This window comes from Salmo salar, chromosome ssa09, assembly GCF_905237065.1.
Source record: "Salmo salar chromosome ssa09, Ssal_v3.1, whole genome shotgun sequence".
NCBI classification, from domain to species: Eukaryota; Metazoa; Chordata; class Actinopteri; order Salmoniformes; family Salmonidae; genus Salmo; species Salmo salar.
In genome coordinates this window covers 45,647,759-45,658,417 of record NC_059450.1, presented here as the reverse complement: position 1 = coordinate 45,658,417, position 10,659 = coordinate 45,647,759, and positions in this window count along the sequence as shown.

Here is a 10,659-nt window from a genome sequence, read left to right as displayed (position 1 = left end):
AGAACATAGAAAACACAACTTCTTCTGCCACGCCCTGACCAAAACTTATACACCTACTCCACCTGCTGGTCAGGACGTGACATTACCCCCCCTAAAGGTGCAGACCCCGAATGCACCTTCAAAAGAAAAAAAAAAACACAGAACACCCAAAACAACCCGAAAAAAATTCCCCCTACTAAAGGGAGGGAAGGGAGGGTGGCTGCCGTCAACGACGGCACTGTGCTACACCCCCCCTCCCCAACCCACCTATATCTGGAGGTGGCTCCGGTTCTAGCAGCTCGGGGCAGTCTGGCCAGTCTGGCAGCTCGGGGCAGTCTGGCAGCTCGGGGCAGTCCGGCAGCTCGGGGCAGTCCGGCAGCTCGGGGCAGTCCGGCAGCTCGGGGCAGTCGGGCACCGGGGGGCAGTCTGGCAGTTCCGGGCAGTCTGGCAATTCCGGGCAGTCTGGCCACTCTGGCAGCTCCGGGCAGTCGGGCCACTCTGGCAGCTCCGGGCAGTCGGGCCACTCTGGCAGCTCCTGGCAGTCGGGCCACTCTGGCGGCTCCTGGCAGTCAGGCCACTCTGGCGGCTCCTGGCAGTCGGGCCACTATGGCGGCTCCTGGCAGTCGGCCCACTCTGGCAATTCCTGGCAGTCGGGCCACTCTGGCGGCTCCTGGCAGTCGGGCCACTCTGGCGGCTCCTGGCAGTCGGGCCACTCTGGCGGCTCCTGGCAGTCGGGCAACTCTGGCGGCTTCTGACTGGCGGGCGGCTCTGGAGACTCCTGACTGGCGGGCGGCTCTGGCGACTCCTGACTGGCGGGCGGCTCTGGCGACTCCTGACTGGCGGGCGGCTCTGGCGACTCCTGACTGGCGGGCGGCTCTGGCGACTCCTGACTGGCGGGCGGCTCTGGCGACTTACAACTGGCGGGCGGCTCTGGCGACTTACGACTGGCGGGCGGCTCTGGCGACTTAAGACTGGCGGGCGGCTCTGGCGACTTATGACTGGCGGGCGGCTCTGGCGACTTACGACTGGCGGGCGGCTCTGGCGCCTTACGACTGGCGGGCGGCTCTGGCGACTTACGACTGGCGGGCGGCTCTGGCGACTTACGACTGGCGGGCGGCTCTGGCGACTTACGACTGGCGGGCGGCTCTGGCGACTTACGACTGGCGGGCGGCTCTGGCGACTTACGACTGGCGGGCGGCTCTGGCGACTGTTGACTGGCGGGCAGCTCTGGCGACTGTTGACTGGGATGATGCACTTGAAGCCTGGTGCGTGGTGCTGGTACTGGACGTACCAGACTGGGAACACGTACCTCCAGGCTAGTGCGGGGAGCTGGCCTGGGGCTCCATTCTTGCCCCGCAAAACTGCCCTTGTGCCCCCCCAAAAAAATTATTTGGGGCTGCCTCTCGAATTTCCTAAACTCTTCCATTGCCCTGGAAACGCTCCTCCTTAACTCGGCCCATGTCCATCCTTCCTCCTCGTTCCTCTGCTGCTTGGTCCTGGTTTGGTGGGGAATTCTGTCACGAATTATGTCGTGGTGTTGCAGGGAGGACCAAAATGCAGCGGGTATATGGATACTCATTATTTTAATGAAAAAATGTAAAGCATCCACAGAACAAAAAACCCAAAACAATAAACAATACTCACGACTCACAACAGTGTAGCATGCTCAATAACGCAGTGCTCACAAACAATTCCCCACAAACACACAGACAAACACACCCAACTAATATAGGACTTCCAATCAAAGGCAACACCACACAGCTGCCTTCAATTGGAAGTCCACCCCAATTACCTCTACATAGAAACACCCAACCTAGACAGAACATAGAAAACACAACTTCTTCTGCCACGCCCTGACCAAAACTTATACACCTACTCCACCTGCTGGTCAGGACGTGACACCTACGGTGAAGCATGGTGGTGGCAGCATCATGCTGTGGAATGTTTTTCAGCGGCAGGGACTGGGAGACTAGTCAGGATCGAAGGAAAGATGAACGGAGAAAAGTACAGAGAAATCCTTGATGAAAACCTGCTCCAGAGCACTCAGGACCTCAGACTGGGGGTGAAGGTTCACCTTCCAACAGGACAACGACCCTAAGCACATAGCCAAGAAAACGCAGGAGTTGCTTCGGGACAAGTCTCTGAATGTCCTTGAGTGGCCCAGCCAGAGCACAGACTTGAACCTGATCGAACATCTCTGGAGAGACCTGAAAATAGCTGTGCAGCAACGCTCCCCATCCAACCTGACAGAGCTTGAGAGGATCTACAGAGAAGAATGGGAGAAACTCCCCAAATACAGGTGTGCCAAGCTTGTAGCATCATACCCAAGAAGACTCTAGGCTCTAATCGCTGCCAAAGGTGCTTTAACAAAGTACTGAGTAAAGGGTCTGAATACTGTTTTAAATGTGATATTTCCAAAAAAACTGTTTTTGCTTTGTCATTATGGTGTATTGTGTGTAGATTGTTGAGGGGAAAAAACGATTCAATCAATATTAGAATAAGTCTGTAAAAGTAACAAAATGTGGAAAAAGTCAAAGGGTCCGAATACTTTTCGAATGCACTGTATCTATAAGGCAGAAGGTAATTCAAGTGCAACTTACCACGTGTCTGGCTGAGAACCCGAGAAAACAACAAATATTCTCAGGAGGGAAGTTACTGCAAGAGCCGTGGTGAAGATACAACTCGGTGTGACAGACAAATTTGAGAGCCAATGGACTTGAGAGTTTTGATGACAAGCTATATTGAATGCATTTCATTGGTCAAGGGGTTGTGAAATCTCATACTGACATAAAGGGGAACCAATAGTATAGATTCATGTCTAAAAAAATATGAAAATCACAGAATTGTTAAAAAAATATATATATATATATATCAATCTATGTAACTGAACCGATTTGGTAAAATGTAACGGATTTAAAAGTAAGTTACTTCATTCAGAAAATACTTGAGTAAGACTACAAGTAAAGCCCACAGACAGTAACTAGAACGGTACAACTGTAGTTCCTCCAGACAGTACAGCTCACAGACAGTAACTACAACAGTACTAGTTCCTCCAGACAGTACTAGTTCCTCCAGACAGTACTAGTTCCTCCAGACAGTAACTACAACAGTACTAGTTCCTCCAGACAGTACTAGTTCCTCCAGACAGTAACTACAACAGTACTAGTTCCTCCAGACAGTAACTACAACAGTACTAGTTCCTCCAGACAGTACAGCTCACAGACAGTAACTACAACAGTACTAGTTCCTCCAGACAGTTCTAGTTCCTCCAGACAGTACTAATTCCTCTAGACAGTACTAGTTCCTCTAGACAGTACTAGTTCCTCCAGACAGTACTAGTTCCTCCAGACAGTACTAGTTCCCCCACACAGTACTAGTTCCTCCAGACAGTAACTACAACAGTACTAGTTCCTCCAGACAGTAACTACAACAGTACTAGTTCCTCCAGACAGTAACTACAACAGTACTAGTTCCTCCAGACAGTACAGCTCACAGACAGTAACTACAACAGTACTAGTTCCTCCAGACAGTACTAGTTCCTCCAGACAGTACTAGTTCCTCCAGACAGTACTAGTTCCTCTAGACAGTACTAGTTCCTCTAGACAGTACTAGTTCCTCCAGACAGTACTAGTTCCTCTAGACAGTACTAGTTCCTCCAGACAGTACTAGTTCCTCTAGACAGTACTAGATCCTATAGACAGTCCTAGTTCCTCCAGACAGTCCTAGTTCCTCCAGACGGTACTAGTTCTTCCAGACAGTACTAGTTCCTCCAGACAGTAACTACAACAGTACTAGTTCCTCCAAACAGTCCTAGTTCCTCCAGACAGTACTAGTTCCTCCAGACAGTCCTAGTTCCTCCAGACAGTACTAGTTCCTCTAGACATTACTAGTTCCTTCAGACAGTACTAGTTCCTCCAGGACAGTCCTAGTTCCTCCAGACAGTCCTAGCTCCTCCAGACAGTCCTAGTTCCTCCAGACAGTACTAGTTCCTCCAGACAGTACTAGTTCCTCCAGACAGTACTAGTTCCTCCAGACCACTCCTAGTTCCTCCAGACAGTACTAGTTCCTCCAGACAGTCCTAGTTCCTCCAGACAGTACTAGTTCCTCTAGACAGTACTAGTTCCTCTAGACAGTACTAGTTCCTCCAGACAGTACTAGTTCCTCTAGACAGTACTAGTTCCTCCAGACAGTACTAGTTCCTCTAGACAGTACTAGATCCTATAGACAGTCCTAGTTCCTCCAGACAGTCCTAGTTCCTCCAGACAGTACTAGTTCCTCCAGACAGTACTAGTTCCTCCTGACCACTACTAGTTCCTCCCGACAGTACTAGTTCCTCCAGACAGTACTAGTTTCCCCAGGCAGTACTAGTTCCTCCAGACAGTACTAGTTCCTCCAGACCACTTCTAGTTCCTCCAGACAGTACTAGTTCCTCCCGACAGTACTAGTTCCTCCAGACAGTGCTAGTTCCTCCAGACAGTACTAGTTCCTCCAGACAGTACTAGTTCCTCCAGACCACTTCTAGTTCCTCCAGACAGTACTAGTTCCTCCAGACAGTACTAGTTCCTCCAGACCACTACTAGTTCCAACAGACAGTACTAGTTCCTCCAGACAGTACTAGTTCCTCCAGACAGTAACTACAACAGTCCTAGTTCCTCCAGACAGTCCTAGTTCCTCCACACAGTCCTAGTTCCTCCAGACAGTCCTAGTTCCTCCAGACAGTACTTGTTCCTCCAGACAGTACTAGTTCCCCCATACAGTACTAGTTCCCCCAGACAGTACTAGTTCCTCCAGACAGTACTAGTTCCTCCAGACAGTAACTACAACAGTCCTAGTTCCTCCAGACAGTACTAGTTCCTCCAGACAGTAACTACAACAGTCCTAGTTCCTCCAGACAGTACTAGTTCCTCCAGAAATTCAAAGGTCATTGGTATTCAACCGCATACCTAATCTGGCAGATATGAGTCGTTGTCAGCAGCTGTACCCACTGGAACACACAGGTCCTGAGATGAACGTTAATTTATTTAGCCTAACGCCTTGAACATATAATAAAACAATTGATCTAAAAACAAAAACAGATTTTTCCCGAAAGAAAAATACATCTACCCCTTACAAATATTGTCAATGTATTATATTCCACATACGAATTCCCACGTGACGCGCTGTAGTCGACACGTAGTTTACAGAGTGTACTTGAACTGACGCCCAGTGGACCTGCAGTATAACTTATTGTATAGCAGGACTCGCCAACCCTGGTCCTGGAGAGATACTGTCCTGTAGGTTTTTCGCTCCAGCCCTAATTTAGCACACCTGATTCTAATAATTAGCTGGTTGATATGCTGAATGAGTTCAATTACAACTGGGGTTAGAGTGTAAACCTGTAGGAGGGTAGCTCTCCAGGAACATGGGTGGAGAGCCCTGGTGTAAACCTACAGGACGGTAGTTCTTCAGGAACAGGGTTGGAGAGCCCTGGTTTAAACCTACAGGAGGGTAGCTCTCCAGGAACAGGGTTGAGGAGCCCTGGTTTAAACCTACAGGAGGGTAGCTCTCCAGGAACAGGGTTGGAGAGCACTGGTTAAAACCTACAGGAGGGTAGCTCTCCAGGAACAGGGTAGGGGAGCCCTGGTTTAAACCTACAGGAGGGTAGCTCTCCAGGAACTGGTTTGGAAAGCCCTGGTGTAAACCTACAGGAGGTTAGCTCTCCAGGAACAGGGTTGGAAAGCCCTGGTGTAAACCTACAGGAGGGTAGCTCTCCAGGAACAGGGTTGGAAAGCCCTGGTGTATAGCCTACAAACACCGATTCCAGCTGCCCCCTGGCGGCAAATCTAAATGTGAAATATCCTTTCAAATCCTCCTGTTGCAGGATTTATTATCCTCCTGCGACAAAATGGGTCATTTTAAGATCCGACATATGTAGACTTCAATGACACCCCGTCTGGTGTACTGTACGTAGCACCTCCTCAGAGGCAGAGTGTCTTCAACTGTTCCTTAATGAGAAACTGCTGGAGAGTAACCAACAGATATGACCCTTATATTAGAGAAAAACCCAAGGCTCTCCACAAATGTATCAATAATCAGAAAATCTTAAGCCTACTAAATATGCATATTTGTTTGCAGTGGTGTGTATTTATGGATTCCAAGGGAAGCCAGGCTTCTCCCCCAAAACATTTACCAATATTTTTTTTAAATATATAAAAACATACAAAACAATTTATCTTTCTACTCTTTGTGTTTCATCATTTTGAATGTAAACTATGATGTCAGAGATACACTATATATACAAAATTATGTGGACACACTTTCAAATAGGTGGATTTGGTTATTTCAGCCACATCCGTTGCTGAAAGGTGTATAAAATCGAGCACACAGCTATTCGATCTCCATAGACAAACATTGGCAGTAGAATGGCCTTACTGCAGAGCTCAATGACTTTCAACGTGGCACCATTATAGGATGCCACCTTTCCAATAAGTCAGTTCGTCACATTTCTGCCCTGCTAGAGCTGCCCCGGTCAACTGTAAGTGCTGTTATTGTGAAGTGGAAACTTCTAGGAGCAACAACGGCTCAGCTACGAAGTGGTAGGCCACACAAGCTCACGGAACGGGACCACCGAGTGCTGAAGCGTGTAAAAATCATGTGTCCTGGTTGCAACACTCACTACCGAGTTCCAAACTACCTCTGGAAGCAACGTCAGCACAATAACTGTTTGTCGGGAGCTTCATGAAATGGGTTTCCATGACCGAGCAGCCGCACAAAAGCCTTAGATCACCATGCTCAATGCCAAGCGTCGGCTGGAGCGGTGTAAAGCTCGCCGCCGTTGAACTCTGGAGCAGAGGAAATGTGTTCCCTGGAGTGATGAATCACCCTTCACCATCTGGCAGTCCGAAGGACGAATCTGGTTTTGGCGAATGCCAGGAGAACGCTACCTGCCCCAATGCATAGTGCCAGCTGTACAGTTTAGAGGAGGAGGAATAATGGTCTGGGGCTGTTTTTCATGGTTCCGGCTAGGCCCCTTAGTTCCAGTGAAGGGAAATCGTAACGCTACAGCATACAATTACATTTTAAGCTATTCTGTGCTTCCAACTTTGTGGCAACAGTTTGGGGAAGGCCCTTTCCTGTTTCAGTATGACAATGCTCCCATGCACAAAGCAAGGTTCATACAGAAATGGTTTGTCGAGATCGGTGCAGAAGAACTTGACTGGCCTGTGAGCTCAAATGTGAATGAACCTGCTGCACCCAAAAAAAGTATCATGGGAAACCAGTTTGGATTTGGCTTAACACCAATCAATCATCATCAAAAATCAAAATCAAAACGTCATTGACAGACAGACATGACTTGATCCACCCTGTTCTCATTCTCCTCCGGCCCCCAACCAGGCTAAAACCTATCCAACCCATAATACTCACCACACTTGATGATTGCAAAATATTATCCTTGCTTAGTGACGAGGCAGACATCTCCAGTGGAGATAAAAGGTTGACATGAGGATGAAATGTAGTCACATTACAGCCTAGTTCTTCCAGGCCAGAATAAATATATATATATATTTTTTTTAATGAACTAAAAATGATTTAGGATGCCAGCGTTTCCCTGAGACATGGTTCTGCATATGTAATATCTGCTCATACCTTGCTCTCTCTTGGTTTGATCAGCACTATTGTATCAAACACACTTGTACTTAGCACGTCAGGTTTCCCGCCCTGGTCTCAAACGGAGCCTCTCAGACAGGCTAATACCAAAGCCTCTTTCACATAATAATACACATAGTATAGATGCTACTATATATACTCTCTGCTTCTACTATAAGAAGAAAGGATCAGAGATGAAGTGGTTAAAAATTGCAGTTTTTTTCTTCTTCTAAAGCCTGATATGAAACAGACAGTGCGGTCTTTGATGCAGTGAGGGGTGCAGAGAATAGCGACAAAATGCAACAATCAAATTCTGGAACAGCAGCGTAGAATTCTGGGAACCGCGTGCAAAAAACAATATTTAGAAGGTACCCATCAAAAACGGACCTGGAAGATAAACTGATGTAGATTAAAATGGACACGTTCGTTTGCCATTTTCCCTCTCTGTCTGCAATAGAGGACAAAGTGTATAAAGGGTATGTATGTGTGACTGTGTTCTGGCAGTAAGCTGGAACCCCTGGTAGACTTGAAAGGCTGTATTGACTGTTCATATGGTCTTATTGGACTGGTAATCAAACATGAAGCTCGTGGCAATACCCTCCATCGACTCCCTACTCCTACCCACGCACACACACAGTGCGCAACAGGCCATTATATTCATGTGTGTTTTACAGTCACCCGTGATACAAGTCAGTATTCAACATCCATCCCATTTGTGAGGACGTCTCGGATATGACGTGGAAACTGGACATTAACAGTGAGCGCTGTTAACTTCAAATAGGTTTTGTTTTTATTGTTAGTTACTTGGGGATGGCTAATCAGCCTAAGCCTTTGATTCCAAAGGTTGCACGTTTGAGATTTTTTGTTTTAAGCCTATCCCAAACTTTTACCATTCAGACCAACCCTTACCTAAAATATTCATAGTTAATTCATAGTTTGAGAAACGGATCTAATTGTGCCATAAGACCATGAGAACTGGTTGTGAGAATAATAGTTTTCACAATTGGTATTGTCCACCACTAGATGGCACTATAAGACGTCAACTCCGGCTTACAATACGCCTGCAATGTGTAACTTCTTTACTCTGTGTGTGTGTGTGTGTGTGTGTGTGTGTGTGTGTGTGTGTGTGTGTGTGTGTGTGTGTGTGTGTGTGTGTGTGTGTGTGTGTGTGTGTGTGTGTGTGTGTGTGTGTGTGTTTTCCGGACCTCATACCGTAGTCAGAGTTTCTTTTCATTTCAGCTATTGAATATCTTCAACACAACTGGAAACAAACTTCTGGAATGATGAAATTGAATCCAAATGATAATTGATCCTGTGATTCTGTTACCCCCCCCCCCAGTCTAAGACACTGCATCTCAGTGCTAGAGGCGTCACTGCAGACAACCTGGTTCGAATCCAGGCTGTATCACAACCAGCTGTGATTGTGAGTCCCATAGGGTGGTGCACAATTGGCCCAGTGTCATCTGGGTTTGGCCGGTGTAGGCTGTCATTGTAAATAAGAATTTGTTCTTAACTGACTTGCCTGGTTAAATAAAAAAAGTAATGTTTAGGGGTTACAGTCTTAGTTTACACCTTAAGTTTGAATAAAGCAACGAGGGACCAGACTAGAAAGGGGAAAATATTTTTTTAACATGTTGAGACTTGCTATTCTGCTATGGTCGAATGTTTAACAGAGTTGAAACAAATGCTGTTTGACTTTTTATTTTTTTATTACTCATGTTAGTTTATCATGACCGTAGAGGTCAGAGAGAACTCTGTTAGTGTCACGTTCGTTTGTAGAAACGGACCAAGGCGCAGCGTGAGTAGCGTTCCACATCGTTAATATAAAGTGAAACTAAGCAACATACAAAAACAATAAACGAAACGTGATGACAATGAAACTACACATAAACACAATATCCCATAACCCACAAGTGGAAAACATGCTACTTAAGTATGATCCCCAATTAGAGACAACGATTACCAGCTGCCTCTAATTGGGAATCATACACAATCACCAACGTAGAAAAACAAACCTAGAACTCCACATAGAAATAATAAACTAGACTAACCCCCCAGTCACGCCCTGACCTACTCTACCATAGAAAATACAAGCTTTCTATGGTCACGACATGACAGTACCCCCCCCAAAGGTGCGGACTCCGACCGCAAAACCTGAAACAAAAAGGGAGGGTTGAGGGGGTGTCTAGTATCGGTGGCGGCTCTGGTGCAGAACGAAGAACCCGCTCATCCTGCGGGTCCAGCCATGGACCCAGGCTGAACATTGTGCCTGGACTGGGCACCAACGCAGAAGAAGACTCTGGCCTTGGAGCTGGACTGGACGCCGTGCTTAAACTGGGCATCGGCGCAGGGGAAGGCTCCGGCCATGGAGCGGGACTGGACGCTGTGTCTCGACTGGGCATCGGCGCAGAGAAGAGCTCCTGCCATGGAGCTGGACTGGACGCTGTGCCTGGACTGGGCACCAGCGCAGGGGAAGGCTCCGGCCATGGAGCTGGAGGTTCTGGACCGTTGACCATCTCAAGAGGCTCCGGACTGTGGGCCGTCTCAGGAGGTTCCGGACCGTGGACTGTCGCCGGAAGCTCTGGACCGAGAACCGTCGCCGGAAGCGCTGGACTGGGAACTGTCGCCGGAAGCTCTGGACTGGGAACTGTCGCCGGAAGCTCTGGACCGGGTACTGTCGCCGGAAGCTCTGGAACGGGAAGGCGCACTGGAGGCCTGATGCGTGGGGCCGGCACAGGTGGCACCAGACTGGTAACGCACCTCAGGGCGAGTGCGGGGAGCAGGCACAGGACGTTCCTGACTGGGCAGGCCCACTGGAGGCCTAGTGCGTGGAACTGGCACAGGTGGTGCCAAACTGGTGACACGCACTTCAGGGCGAGTGCGGGGAGCAGGCACAGGACGTACCTGACTGGGAACACGCACTTCAGGGAGAGTGCGAGGAGCAGGCACAGGATGTACCTGACTGGGAACACGCACTTCAGGAAGAGTGCAAGGAGGAGGCACAGGATATATTGGACTGTGGAGGCGCACTGGAGGTCTGGAGCGTAGAGCTGG